Raw genomic sequence first — 16345 nt, 5'->3', positions numbered from 1 at the left:
CAACCAACTTCATCGTTACCATGGGCTACAGCACCCTGGTTGACTGTCTTCTCTGCTAATATGCCGCATTAATAAATAAAAAAACGCGCGCAAACATAAACACACACGGAGAATTTGTCACGCACAGGTAACCCACACGGGAAGTAACCACTCTCCACTATCCCAACTTGTTCGTGCGGCCATTACCGCCTGTATAGGCGAAATGAAATGTAATGTAAACGGTATTCAAGTGTGCGTGAATTTGTAACCTTAGCCGTGGTATATTGGCTATATACCACACCCCCTCGGGCCTTAGTGCTTAAGTTAGTCATATGGAAAAAGCATACGTTTTGAAAAAATCGCTAGATTTTTTTGTTAATATGCAAATTGTGCAAGAGGCTCACCACATTTACTGCATTTGTGTATTTAGTAGCCTAGCCTACTTTATCAAGACAGACACCACTGGTAGCTTTGACTTGTCAAGACAGTCTATAAGCAAGCCTCACCCAAACTGATGCACAATGCAATAAGTGCAATAGCTAGGCTACTGACAATCCTCCCCTGGCAAAATGATCAACATTCACCTTACCGCCTTTACACCAGTCGTCTTTTTCTCCCAGGCTTTCTTTTGTGCGCCTCTCAGAGCGTTGTTCAGGCAATTTGTAGGTTCGTCCCGATGCCCTCCAGAAGCAGACGAAACGACAGAATCGCCCTTGCTTGTAGTTCCAAATTAAGTCGCCAGCGTCAAGTGTGGATCAGTCACTCACCATCATTATAATAATGTGCTGCCAAGTCTCTCTATCTCTCTCTCTCTTAGCAACCTACCTCCCTCTGCCCTTTTCAAATATCCTCCCGCTGCGACATAGCCCACAGTAAATGTGCGGTCATAATGGAAATAAATGAAATAGGTTATGCCAAGACAGCTGGACCGCTCTGATCAACTTGTGCGTTAGGTGATAAGAATTTGTGATTACTCATTAACCATCTTCACTCCCTAGATTATTTTCCTCGAAGTTCTCAGCCCCCGTAATTTTTCGATGGCATAGCCGAAATTGAAATGAAACGTGATGTATTTACCCTCTTCATCTCTCTGCACTGACCATTGTCGCTGACGCTAGCTGGTAAGGTTTCAGGGATGTAGAGCGGGAGAATAGGGTGGAAGGGGTGCTGAAGGAAAGCAAGTGAGACTGGCTGCTGTTGCGAGGATGGGGTGGTCAAAGGAGAGAGATTACTTTGTCTGTGCCTGAAAAGAGATGTGACCTCTCTCGCTCGCTCTCTCTCGATGTCTCTCTTTCTCTCTAACATAAAGACACGTCAAATGTGGTTAATCATTCCCATATCTATAGTATTTTCCCCCCACATAGACCTATATTTATTTATTTAAGTGTGTGTACTTGAGTAAATTTGCGTCTGCTGTTTTCAGAAGGAAATTACAAAAAAGAAAGACACAAATTGAAAACATGCACACCATAATATCTAATTCATTCTAACCACAATGACCGATTTTCCTTTGAAAATAATAAAATACAAACTTCACATTGTAAACATCGGCATACCTTTCACCCATCTAGTCATGTCAGATCAGTGATTAGCCTACAACAACAGAAAGAGGAAGGGCTGAAGGAGGGAAGAGTGCAGTTTGGGAGTATTGGAACAGGACAGAGCCGTTTTGGAGGATGAATGTGGATGATAGATTCACCAACATGGCGGTCAGTCAAAGCTGGAACAGGGTGTTTTCGAGGTTAATGAGAGGTTGGACATCTGTTGCAGTCCACTGATTAGGGTGGACCTCAGAACACCTAAGACTCTGTTTGGCTCACAGGGTGGGCTTAGCCTCCCCCTTGGAAAACGTCATCCTGTGATGTTTTTGCAAAAAGATAAGCATCACAACATATGATGTTTATGACAATACATTGCAGTCAATGGTAAAAGATGAGCTTCAACCAATTGACTACATTATGGATGCCTATGGACATGACACACTCCTTCTCTCTCTCTCTCTCTCTCTCTCTCTCTCTCTCCCTTCCTCTCTCTCACTCCCTCTCTCCTATTTCTCTCTTTCACCCTCCTCTCTCCCTCCTCGCTCCCACCTCAATATCTCTCGCCTAAATAGACCCTCTCATAGGCAGACAGATAGAGTTAGGCCAACTTTAAATTCAACCCTGAACTTAACTCTAACCCCAGCTTCATGTCCACATCCCTGCTCAAATCTTACTCGAACCTCAATCCTAAACCTGACCCTAACCCTAGCTTCATGTCTACATCCCGGCTCAACCCTAACCCTAACCATAACTCTAAACCTTAGGTTTGTCTCCACATCTTGGCTCAACACTAACCCTAACCCTAACACTCCACATCTTGGCTCAACACTAACCCTATCCCTAACACTCCACATCTTGGCTCAGCTCAACCTTAACCCTAACCCCCAGGGTTTGAGGTTGGAGTTAGGGTTGAGCTGGAAGTGGACATGAATCTGGGTTAGGGCCTATCTGCCTTTTGTGTGTCCTGTCTGTCTGTCTGCTTTTTATGTGTCCTGTCTGTCTGCCTGCCTCCCTGCGTGCCTGTCTGCCTGCCTGTCTATCTGTCTGTCTTTTGTGTGTCCTGTCAGTCTGCCTCTCTGTCTGCCTGCCTGTCTATCTATCTGTCTGTCTGTTTGTGAGTGAGTGAATATGTCTGCCTGCCTGCCTGCCTGCCTGCCTGCCTGCCTGCCTGCCTGCCTGCCTGCCTGCCTGCCTGTATATTTTTTTTTATCTCTGTCTGTCTTTCTGTGAGTTTATACACTGAGTATACAAAACATGTTCTTTCAATGACATAGACTGACCAGGTGAATCCAGGTGAAAGTTATGATCCCTTATTTATGTCACTTGTTAAATCCACTTCAATCAGTGTGGATGAAGGAGAGGAGACGGGTTAAAAAATAAAAGGTTGTCTACCAAAACCTACTATTGTGTACCTTAGCACTTTCTGTCTACCAAAACCTGCTATTATGTACCTTAGCACTTTCTGTCTACCAAAACCTTCTATTGTGTACCTTAGCAGCTTCTGTCTACCAAAACCTACTATTGTGTACCTTAGCACCTTCTGTCTACCAAAACCTACTATTGTGTACCTTAGCACCTTCTGTCTACCAAAACCTACTATTGTGTACCTTAGCACCTTCTGTCTACCAAAACCTACTATTGTGTACCTTAGCACCTTCTGTCTACCAAAACCTACTATTGTGTACCTTAGCAGCTTCTGTCTACCAAAACCTACTTTTGTGTACCTTAGCACCTTCTGTCTACCAAAACCTACTATTGTGTACCTTAACACCTTCTGTCTACCAAAACCTAATACTGTGTACCTTAACACCTTCTGTCTACCAAAATCTACTATTGTGTACCTTAGTACCTTCTGTCTACCAAAACCTGCTATTGTGTACCTTAGCAGCTTCTGTCTACCAAAACCTACTATTGTGTACCTTAGCAGCTTCTGTCTACCAAAACCTACTATTGTGCACCTTAGCAGCTTCTGTCTACCAAAACCTACTATTGTGTACCTTAGCAGCTTCTGTCTACCAAAACCTACTATTGTGTACCTTAGCACCTTCTGTCTACCAAAACCTACTATTGTGTACCTTAGCAGCTTCTGTCTACCAAAACCTACTATTGTGTACCTTAGCACCTTCTGTCTACCAAAACCTACTATTGTGTAGCTTAGCACCTTCTGTCTACCAAAACCTACTATTGTGTACCATAGCACCTTCTGTCTACCAAAACCTACTATTGTGTACCTTAGCACCTTCTGTCTACCAAAACCTACTATTGTGTACCTTAACACCTTCTGTCTACCAAAACCTACTATTGTGTACCTTAGCAGCTTCTGTCTACCAAAACCTACTATTGTGTACCTTAGCAGCTTCTGTCTACCAAAACCTACTATTGTGTACCTTAGCACCTTCTGTCTACCAAAACCTACTATTGTGTACCTTAGCACCTTCTGTCTACCAAAACCTACTATTGTGTACCTTAGCACCTTCTGTCTACCAAAACCTACTATTGTGTACCTTAGCACCTTCTGTCTACCAAAACCTACTATTGTGTACCTTAGCACCTTCTGTCTACCAAAACCTACTATTGTGTACCTTAGTACCTTCTGTCTACCAAAACCTACTATTGTGTACCTTAGTACCTTCTGTCTACCAAAACCTACTATTGTGTACCTTAGTACCTTCTGTCTACCAAAACCTACTATTGTGTAGCTTAGTACCTTCTGTCTACCAAAACCTACTATTGTGTAGCTTAGCAGCTTCTGTCTACCAAAACCTACTATTGTGTAGCTTAGTACCTTCTGTCTACCAAAACCTACTATTGTGTACCTTAGCACCTTCTGTCTACCAAAACCTACTATTGTGTACCTTAACACCTTCTGTCTACCAAAACCTACTATTGTGTACCTTAGTACCTTCTGTCTACCAAAACCTACTATTGTGTACCTTAGTACCTTCTGTCTACCAAAACCTACTATTGTGTACCTTAGTACCTTCTGTCTACCAAAACCTACTATTGTGTACCTTAGTACCTTCTGTCTACCAAAACCTACTATTGTGTACCTTAGTACCTTCTGTCTACCAAAACCTACTATTGTGTACCTTAGTACCTTCTGTCTACCAAAACCTACTATTGTGTACCTTAGTACCTTCTGTCTACCAAAACCTACTATTGTGTACCTTAGTACCTTCTGTCTACCAAAACCTACTATTGTGTACCTTAGCACCTTCTGTCTACCAAAACCTACTATTGTGTACCTTAACACCTTCTGTCTACCAAAACCTACTATTGTGTACCTTAACACCTTCTGTCTACCAAAACCTACTATTGTGTACCTTAGTACCTTCTGTCTACCAAAACCTACTATTGTGTAGCTTAGTACCTTCTGTCTACCAAAACCTACTATTGTGTACCTTAGCACCTTCTGTCTACCAAAACCTACTATTGTGTACCTTAGCACCTTCTGTCTACCAAAACCTACTATTGTGTACCTTAGTACCTTCTGTCTACCAAAACCTACTATTGTGTACCTTAGCACCTTCTGTCTACCAAAACCTACTATTGTGTACCTTAGCACCTTCTGTCTACCAAAACCTAATACTGTGTACCTTAACACCTTCTGTCTACCAAAACCTACTATTGTGTACCTTAGTACCTTCTGTCTACCAAAACCTACTATTGTGTAGCTTAGTACCTTCTGTCTACCAAAACCTACTATTGTGTACCTTAGCACCTTCTGTCTACCAAAACCTACTATTGTGTACCTTAGTACCTTCTGTCTACCAAAACCTACTATTGTGTACCTTAGCAGCTTCTGTCTACCAAAACCTACTATTGTGTACCTTAGCACCTTCTGTCTACCAAAACCTACTATTGTGTACCTTAGCACCTTCTGTCTACCAAAACCTACTATTGTGTACCTTAGCACCTTCTGTCTACCAAAACCTACTATTGTGTACCTTAGCACCTTCTGTCTACCAAAACCTACTATTGTGTACCTTAGTACCTTCTGTCTACCAAAACCTACTATTGTGTACCTTAGTACCTTCTGTCTACCAAAACCTACTATTGTGTACCTTAGCACCTTCTGTCTACCAAAACCTACTATTGTGTACCTTAACACCTTCTGTCTACCAAAACCTAATACTGTGTACCTTAACACCTTCTGTCTACCAAAACCTACTATTGTGTACCTTAGTACCTTCTGTCTACCAAAACCTACTATTGTGTAGCTTAGTACCTTCTGTCTACCAAAACCTACTATTGTGTACCTTAGCACCTTCTGTCTACCAAAACCTACTATTGTGTACCTTAGTACCTTCTGTCTACCAAAACCTACTATTGTGTACCTTAGCAGCTTCTGTCTACCAAAACCTACTATTGTGTACCTTAGCACCTTCTGTCTACCAAAACCTACTATTGTGTACCTTAGCACCTTCTGTCTACCAAAACCTACTATTGTGTACCTTAGTACCTTCTGTCTACCAAAACCTGCTATTGTGTACCTTAACACCTTCTGTCTACCAAAACCTACTATTGTGTACCTTAGTACCTTCTGTCTACCAAAACCTGCTATTGTGTACCTTAACACCTTCTGTCTACCAAAACCTACTATTGTGTACCTTAGCACCTTCTGTCTACCAAAACCTACTATTGTGTACCTTAGCACCTTCTGTCTACCAAAACCTGCTATTGTGTACCTTAACACCTTCTGTCTACCAAAACCTAATACTGTGTACCTTAACACCTTCTGTCTACCAAAACCTACTATTGTGTACCTTAGCACCTTCTGTCTACCAAAACCTGCTATTGTGTACCTTAGCAGCTTCTGTCTACCAAAACCTACTATTGTGTACCTTAACACCTTCTGTCTACCAAAACCTACTATTGTGTACCTTAGCACCTTCTGTCTACCAAAACCTACTATTGTGTACCTTAGTACCTTCTGTCTACCAAAACCTACTATTGTGTACCTTAGCACCTTCTGTCTACCAAAACCTACTATTGTGTACCTTAGTACCTTCTGTCTACCAAAACCTACTATTGTGTACCTTAACACCTTCTGTCTACCAAAACCTACTATTGTGTACCTTAGCACCTTCTGTCTACCAAAACCTACTATTGTGTACCTTAGCACCTTCTGTCTACCAAAACCTGCTATTGTGTACCTTAACACCTTCTGTCTACCAAAACCTAATACTGTGTACCTTAACACCTTCTGTCTACCAAAACCTACTATTGTGTACCTTAGCACCTTCTGTCTACCAAAACCTGCTATTGTGTACCTTAGCAGCTTCTGTCTACCAAAACCTACTATTGTGTACCTTAACACCTTCTGTCTACCAAAACCTACTATTGTGTACCTTAGCACCTTCTGTCTACCAAAACCTACTATTGTGTACCTTAGTACCTTCTGTCTACCAAAACCTACTATTGTGTACCTTAGCACCTTCTGTCTACCAAAACCTACTATTGTGTACCTTAGTACCTTCTGTCTACCAAAACCTACTATTGTGTACCTTAACACCTTCTGTCTACCAAAACCTACTATTGTGTACCTTAACACCTTCTGTCTACCAAAACCTACTATTGTGTACCTTAGCAGCTTCTGTCTACCAAAACCTACTATTGTGTACCTTAGCAGCTTCTGTCTACCAAAACCTACTATTGTGTACCTTAACACCTTCTGTCTACCAAAACCTACTATTGTGTACCTTAGCAGCTTCTGTCTACCAAAACCTACTATTGTGTACCTTAACACCTTCTGTCTACCAAAACCTACTATTGTGTACCTTAACACCTTCTGTCTACCAATACCTACTATTGTGTACCTTAGCACCTTCTGTCTACCAAAACCTACTATTGTGTACCTTAGCACCTTCTGTCTACCAAAACCTACTATTGTGTACCTTAACACCTTCTGTCTACCAAAACCTACTATTGTGTACCTTAGTACCTTCTGTCTACCAAAACCTACTATTGTGTACCTTAGCACCTTCTGTCTACCAAAACCTACTATTGTGTAGCTTAACACCTTCTGTCTACCAAAACCTACTATTGTGTACCTTAGCACCTTCTGTCTACCAAAACCTACTATTGTGTACCTTAACACCTTCTGTCTACCAAAACCTGCTATTGTGTACCTTAGCACCTTCTGTCTACCAAAACCTACTATTGTGTACCTTAGCACCTTCTGTCTACCAAAACCTACTATTGTGTACCTTAACACCTTCTGTCTACCAAAACCTACTATTGTGTACCTTAACACCTTCTGTCTACCAAAACCTACTATTGTGTACCTTAGCACCTTCTGTCTACCAAAACCTACTATTGTGTACCTTAGCAGCTTCTGTCTACCAAAACCTACTATTGTGTACCTTAACACCTTCTGTCTACCAAAACCTACTATTGTGTACCTTAGCACCTTCTGTCTACCAAAACCTACTATTGTGTACCTTAACACCTTCTGTCTACCAAAACCTACTATTGTGTACCTTAACACCTTCTGTCTACCAAAACCTACTATTGTGTACCTTAGCACCTTCTGTCTACCAAAACCTACTATTGTGTACCTTAGCACCTTCTGTCTACCAAAACCTACTATTGTGTACCTTAGTACCTTCTGTCTACCAAAACCTACTATTGTGTACCTTAGCACCTTCTGTCTACCAAAACCTACTATTGTGTACCTTAGTACCTTCTGTCTACCAAAACCTACTATTGTGTACCTTAACACCTTCTGTCTACCAAAACCTACTATTGTGTACCTTAGTACCTTCTGTCTACCAAAACCTACTATTGTGTACCTTAACACCTTCTGTCTACCAAAACCTACTATTGTGTAGCTTAACACCTTCTGTCTACCAAAACCTACTATTGTGTAGCTTAACACCTTCTGTCTACCAAAACCTACTATTGTGTACCTTAACACCTTCTGTCTACCAAAACCTACTATTGTGTAGCTTAACACCTTCTGTCTACCAAAACCTACTATTGTGTAGCTTAACACCTTCTGTCTACCAAAACCTACTATTGTGCACCTTAGCAGTGCTTCCCTTCCTTTTTTTCTACAAGGATTTTTAAGCTTTGAGACAATTGAGACATGGATTGTGTATGTGTGCCATTCAGAGGGTGAATGGGCAAGACAAAATATTGAAGTGCCTTTGAACGAGGTATGGTAGTAGGTGCCAGGCACACCGGTTTGTGTCAAGAACTGCAACGCTGCTGTGTTTTTCACATTCAACAGTTTCCTGTGTGTATCAAGAATAGTCCTCCACCCAAAAAACATCCAGCCAACTTGACACAACTGTGGTAAGCAATGGAGTCAACATGGGCCAGCATCCCTGTGGAATGCTTTCAACACCTTGTAGAGTCCATCCCCTGACGAATCGAGGCTGTTCTGAGGGGAAACTGGGGGGGGGGGGGGGGGGGGGGGGGCAACTCAACACTAGGAAGGTGATCCTAATGTTTACTATACTCAGTGTAAGCTTCAACCCTGTGACACTCATCTTTTCTCATTGACTGCAACGTATTGACATAAACATTATTGACATAAATGCTTATCTTTTTGCATAAATATCACAGGATGACGTTTTTAGGCAGATAATAGACTGCACAGCAAAGTGTGTGTTGTGAACCCCACAGGTAGCAGCATGCGCAGAACAATGTTTTTTATTTTATTACATTTTTTACAATTAAGTTAGTGTTTTATGACCTGATACATTGCCAGCGGTAGATGGGCTGGTTTTCTATTTTATCACACAGTGTGATTGGATGAGGTGCAGAGGCAATCTTTCCCTCCAGCCCAGACAGTGTGACTGCCTTCAACTTGAGAGAGGGCAATTTTGATGCAATTTGTCTGGAGATAAGATAGCAGTCCTTAAATGTCCTTAGGGCATATTGCATAGCATACTGTTGCTGCTGTACTATATGACTCATTTCCTATAATAGAACGTCATCAGATATTCCATGAATAATTACAACACTGAGCATTGTTATGTAACATTGAAATGCAATAAAAAACATTTAGAGATGAAACACATATGACAAGATCAACGCACAGACATTCACAATACTACAGTCACACAGTTTCAGGGATTTAATATGCATAGAATTACAGTTAGTAGGATGGAATGCTCTACTGGGTACATAAAATTGAAATAAAGTATGAGGAACTTGCTTTTAACCATTTATGACAAATTAGAGTCACAATGGGAAACTGTATCAGTGAATGCCATTTAAGTGTTTCTCCATTATGAAGCTTTGAAAATGTGTTTGAGTTGTTGGCTGTTGTAACCCACAGTGATACACCTAACTTATAATGCTTCTCTGGATGCCCAGATATATTACAAGTCAAATGTAACCAGGATTGGGTAGGTAACTATCTAAATGTAATCCATTACAGTTACTAGTTACCTGTCCAAAATTGTAATCAGTAACGTAACTTTTTTAATGACCCACTCAGTAACATAATCGGATTACTTTCAGTTACTTTTGGATTACTTTCCTCTTAAGATGCATTAGAAGAAGACTAAAAATATCCACCAAAAGCATTTGGTGTGTTATCATAGTGGTCTGACATCATAGTGGTCTGACATCATAGTGGTCTGACATCATAGTGGTCTCTGACAGGTGGTTGTCATTTGGTGTGTCATCATAGTGGTCTGTCTCATAGTGAATTTAATATAATTGAGAAAACAGAAAGGTGTCATAATGTATTTTTCGCAAACATCCTTTCTGAATTTAAAAGTCATCCAAGAAGCAATCATCTAGTTTTTCAAGAATATCTTTAATCTGATTACAATATTTTTGGTGGAAACGTAATTGATTACAAGTTGCTGATTACAAGATTACATGTAATCAGTATCTCCTCAACCCTGAATGTAGCCCATGTAAATTGTACCCATAGCATATGAAGGGTTAACTGTATATGTGCTGCAAGCACTTAATGTTAATATGTAGGTACAGTATGTCATAAGCTTGCCTAGTATGTAGTCCCATAGGGAGACATTCAGATACATCAGCCTGAGTGATTATATGAATACATTTTTCTCTCCTTTTCCTCCCTCTCTTTCTTTCGCTCACTTTTTGCTTTTGTTTGTTTCTCTTTGCTGCAGGAATGCATAGGGAAGAAGAAACAGAGATAAAGATTGGCTATGGCACGTCATTGTTTTTCCTCCTGTTATGTCAGAACAATTAAAGAGTGGAATTGACAATCACAAGCAATTAAACTGAGAGCGGTAGCAGCACTGCAGAGGGAGGAGGAAAAGATGGATGGAAGAACAGGAGGCTAGGACTTGTACATCTTACATCATACCAGGAACATTTTGGTAATAGTCTCAATGGGCATGTAAACAAGGGAGTGAGAGAGAGAGAAAGAGAGAGAGAGAGAGAGAGAGAGAGAGAGAGAGGGAGAGAGAGAGAGAGCGGGAGAGAGAGGGAGGGAGAGAGAGAGAGAGAGAGAGAGAGAGAGAGAGAGAGAGAGAGGGAGCGGGGACATGGGGCCTAAACAACAACCATCTAATATAATTGTTTTGAGCATCATCTAAGTAAAGTTAAGTGTAAATAAAGACAGTTTCATGGTTTAGCTAATTTTCTTATTTTCTGAAAATAACAGTGTAACAGTGCAAACGTTAACTTGTGTAAATGCTAAATGTGCACACTGTTGAGTACATTCAGACCCTTAGTCCATGCTGTGAGACAGGCTTCCATATCCAGGAAAATAGCAGCATCTCAACACATCCTTTCCCAGCCGTCATTACATCATCTTCCCGTCTCTTCCTCTCACTCAGTCTGTACATCTCTTTCTATTTATCTCTCTCTTTCAATCATTTTAAAAATGTCTTACCTTTTTGCCACTTGTCAATATTGCAGTGACAGACTAAAGGGAGAGAGAGAGGTGCCACCAGAGACAAATACAGCCATCTCCCTCCTCTCCATAATTAACTTGGCTTCAGTAACTCGCCTTTGGGCCTTGCCATTGCCATGGCTACCCCCCATCCCCAATATTTTTCAACAGTGTCTGTGCTTGGATAGTCCCTCCTCCTCTCTATTGCACTCCCCCCTGTCTTTTTTGCACACACACACATGTAGCCTGCCTATCATTTTAATAAGGATTCACAACTCAAACCGAAGCCTACATTTTAGTCATTTAGCAGACACTCTTATCCAGAGCGACTTAGAGTAGCAATCAGTGTTAAGCGCATTGCTCAAGGGCACGTACATTTTTTTTCACCTAGTCGGCTCTGGGATTCAAACCAGAAACCTTTCAGTTACTGGGCCAACGCTCTTAACCATAAGGCTACCTGCTGCTCCAGCCTAGTCTTTGGACTCATGTAGTTTTAAATCTCAGCAAACCTCATATTGCACAGATGTAGGATCTTAATTTGATCACTCTTTTGTTGCTGAAAATGTTCTTGCACAGCAGGAAATGCAGATGAGCTTCTTGATTTACATAAAGTCACTGAAATCCCACACTAACACATGGCTATATTAAGAGTATTGCACTTTTCATTTAGCCTACTTTTGGCCAGCCGATAGCCTAACCACCGATCAAGCAACATTATGGACTAAAAGTTCGAATCCTGTCGCTGCAGGATTATTTTGCTGTGACAGTATAGGTCAAATTAAGATCTTACATCTGTAGGTCTCCGCATGGGCTTTTTGAACTATACATGAGCATAACTTCAAAGCCAAATACAAATTATGATCATTATTATTCCACAGACACTGTAATAATGATAGTGATATTGCCAGTTGATGTTATATGGAAGTAACCATCTGTGTGTAATCTCTCTATATTCTCTCTGCTGCCTTGGTTACCGTTGTTAATTTCCATACAAAGGGTCCATAGTGGACACGGTGGCCATGCAAAGACCACATCAAAAGGATGACAGTAGATAAAGGATGACGTCAGTCCGTTTATTTCCATCTCTTTCGTGTATCCCACTCTACATCTCCTCATCTGGGGTTGTGATTTGGGAAGTGTTCACCATGGGGGTGGTGGGCTACAGAGGCTGGGCATCCAATCAGAGCACCAGATACACTAGTCGCTGATTGGCTGGCAAAGGTACGGCAATTATGTGGCTGGCCAGGGTTTCTTGATTACTGTAACACCGTTCCTCCCTGTCCAGGGACCTTTTAATGACCGTGGTTAGGACACTGAGGTGACGTTTCTAAAGGACACGCTGTAAAGACAGCAGGAAAGGAAAGGAAAGGGAAAGGGGGATACCTAGTCAGTTGTACAACTAGGGTTGATGATAGTGAATATCAACCTCTGCATGAATACTGTAAATTAGTGCAAGTGTGATCAATGATGCATGAGCTGTCTTCATATATGCCACAGTTACTGTGTGGTTTGCTCTGCTCTCTCCCCCTACACTCTTTCATGTTATCCTGTTCCTTTAGCATGCATACTGGATGTATCTACAAATGGCTCTGCCAGAGGTGCAAGGGTGATGGTGTGTCTGATAGGGCAAACCCAGATGCCTGGCTATATAAATGTGCATTAGCAATGAATGAACACATACACTGCGAGTGGGCCACCTTTCAACAACAGCTCTATCTGTAGATGTGTATTGTGGTTTCACAATAATTGTATGTATGAGAGAGATAAGAGAGAGAGAGAGAGAGCGAGAGAGAGAGAGAGAGAGAGAGAGAGAGAGAGATAAAAGAGAGAGAGAGATAGAGAGATAAAAGAGAAAGAGAGAAATAGAGAGAGAGATAAAAGACAAATAGAGAGCGAGAAAAAGTGAGAGAGAGCATGTGTGATGCATCTGTGCATCAGCAACTTCCTTTGCGTGTCATGCAATTGTAATTTATGGTGTGAAGTGTATCGGTATGTAAATATTAATTTATATCTGAGTGTTGACTCAGTTCACTTTGGGGTGTTGCGCTGGTGTGTGTGTGTGTGTGGGGGGGGCTGTTAAGTGCCTGGCTGTGCACTGATCAATACCAGTGATATATCTGCACTGCTAATACCTAATCATCAAAAGTCTCACACTCCTCCTCCTCCACCACCTCCCTTGATTCTGTTTCGCTTTGACCTTCTCGCTTATATTTCTCTTAGCCTGTCAAGTTAATTTTGCCAATAGATCAACAAACCATTTCAAACAAACTGCCTCTAGACAAAACATTTTTCCACTTCTTTAAGATTTATTGTGCTTGCCTTACATCATGCCACATTCTGCTACTGCAGAGACACTTGCATTGGCAGATGCATTTGTTTGATTTTGCTGCTGGGAGTTTATCTTTGGAGCCCAGTGGTGGGAATCGTGTACACTGGCATGATGGCCTCTCTGGGGAGAGCTGTGTGGTGCTCTGCAGTGTGCCAGTAAGATAGTAGGTCAACTCATTGAAGAGGCATCTAAGAGCATGCAGCTCTTTTTTAGGACTGATATCTGGGAGGCAGTACCTGTGTGATTTTGTACTGCAGGCTCAGTTTATCACCTGTGACAGGGACATTATTTCAATGTTTGCGATGGTCTTTGTCAGTAGCTGTGACCATATTTTTCATAGCGAGTTCTGTTTCAGTTCCTGGCGTTACTGCAGCCAATTGAATATAGAATACAAGTAAGTATAGATTTCTTTTTCCATTTGTTACCCAGACTCTTGTAGAGTCTCAGAAATGTTGTAATTATGTCACATTCACAGGCAGTACAGGCTTTCTAGTAACATGCAGTTCTACCAGCCCATACACATTCAATTCTGCCCATATATCTATCACTGATGGAGACAGAATGAGTATTCTCTGTTCAGAGGGAAAGTGATCAGAATTTAAACTGATGTTTCTATTGGTGGAGCATGTACTTAATCAACAGTACTAGTTTCAGTAATGCCTTGATGGCAGCTGCACATGTACCTGGAGTAGGAGTGAAATGTGCATCATCCCTACATCCCTCTTTCCTTGTCTCTCTCTCTCTCTCTCTCTCTCTCTCTCTCTCTCTCTCTCTCTCTCTCCCTCTCTCTCTCTCTTGTTCCCTCTCTCTCTCTCTCTCTCTCTTGTTCCCTCTCTCCCTCTCTCTCTCTCTCGTTCCCTCTCTCTCTCATGTCCCCCTGGGTTTTGCTGAGAGCAGACAAGCATAGAACCTTGGTGTTAATTATTGAGGGACTGAGAGAGAAGAGAGGAGATCATTTCCAAGGGATACAGTATGCCTGATGAAGCAAGAGACAGGGGATGGGGAATGAAAGGTAGAGTGGGAGGAAGAAGAGAGAGTGTATCAGAGAGCCAAAGTGAAGTTGTGATAAAACATCAGGAAAAGTCAGTAAGACATGTCAGCACCTAGAACTATTCAGCCAATTGAAATGTAGAAAGGTGCTTAATATATCTGTATATGAAGAGTTTATTTTCAAAATGCTATATCCACACATTTGTCTAATTAATTTTTTCACTAGAAATGATTGCTTATGGGTACCTTCATGAGTGTGTTCTCAGATTTAGTTATTCATAGATTTTAGAGGTGTATTAAGAAATATATATTTTTAAATGCTATTCTGTATATCCATTGTTTAGCTGGAATGGAAAGTTGGTATACTGTATATTTGACTGTGATATGGTCGTCTCACCTAGCTATCTTAAGATCAATGCACAAACAGTGGCTCTGCATAAGAGCATCTGATAAATTACTAAAATGTAAAATGTAAATGTTTTACATACATATCTGATATTACTGTATTGGTTCATTTTTTTAAAGTGTTTTAAAATATTGATGTCACAAAGCATTTGTAAAGTTCTTTATTAAAAATGTTGTTTTTTGTTAGATTTGACTGTGTAAAATCTAGCAGTAGGGGAGAGTGGGGTAAGAAAGAAACCACATGGGAAAACTGGTAAATAAGTAGTTCATTTTAAGATTGATTAATACATCAGTTGGGATCTCTATAAGCTTCAATATGAGGTCCTAAACCTAGCATGAAAGTGCATCCTTGTGCCTGTGTGGGCTAATGTAGTCAAAATGTTTGCCTTGGGGTAAGTTGAGTCAATGGCCTTGGGGTAAGTTGAGCCCATGGTTGAACCAATGGCAAGTTGAGCAAATTGAAGTGTTTTCTTCCCAGGCGTAATGCAAGGTATTATCCCTGGGATATGAGGTAACAACAGGGCCTGGCCTATGTTAAAAGTGTTTGAAACAGCACAAAGTGTTTGTTAGTTGTTAAAGCTGCAATATGTAACTTTTTATGCGACCCGACCAAATTAAAATATAAATGTGAGTTATAGATCTGTCCTTCTCATTGAAAGTCTAAAAGAAAACAATATTTTTGGTTATTGAAAGGATATTTCTCAACGGTTTAGATGGTACAATGACTCTCTACAATGTACATTGTACATTATGTCACTTAAACTGAAATTAGGCAAACTATTAGAATTTTAGCAACCAGGAAATGGTGGAGCAATTTCTGCATATTGCTTAAAATCATTAAAAGACAGAAGAGCGATTGTGATTGTGTTGAATTGTGTTTGGGAAATAAAGATAGACGGTTTTAAAAATGTAGTGGTCATATTTCATTCAGTACAGAAATGTGTGTGCGGCTTAACTTACCCGGTTCAGCGGCTCAATTTACCCAATACCCATGTCAAGAGACCACCTTTTTGGACAAGCTTTTAAAAATGTGGATTATTTCCAGGGATACACACCATCCTGAAATATACAGTATGCAGACCTTTGTAAGAAAGAATATTACATTTCCCTTGACATAGTGATGCTGAATGTAAAAATGGCTCAATTTATCCCACTCTCCCTTAACGTTGCACTATGCAGAAATCGCTCCGCCGTTTCCTGGATGCTAAAACTGTAATAGTTCACCTAATTTCAGTTTATGTGACAAAATAAGATAATGTAGTATAA

The 16345-nt window shown here is 40.8% G+C and overlaps 1 protein-coding gene across 1 annotated transcript in view; it reads right to left on the bottom strand.

Moving 5' to 3' along the window:
* The window catches only part of LOC106563458 (leucine-rich repeat transmembrane protein FLRT1), a 56171-nt gene extending 54940 nt beyond the window's left edge, over positions 1 to 1231 (bottom strand). The window contains exon 1 of the mRNA XM_014129064.3: positions 569 to 1231. The gene's annotated coding sequence lies outside the window, so the exon portion shown is untranslated. The remainder of the gene's footprint in view (positions 1 to 568) is intronic.
* Between the last annotated feature and the right edge of the window lie 15114 nt (positions 1232 to 16345).

This window comes from Salmo salar, chromosome 11, assembly GCF_965601325.2.
Source record: "Salmo salar chromosome 11, fSalSal1, whole genome shotgun sequence".
NCBI lineage: Eukaryota > Metazoa > Chordata > Actinopteri > Salmoniformes > Salmonidae > Salmo > Salmo salar.
Note: the sequence above shows the minus strand (reverse complement) of the source record. Positions and strands in the feature narration are given on the sequence as shown.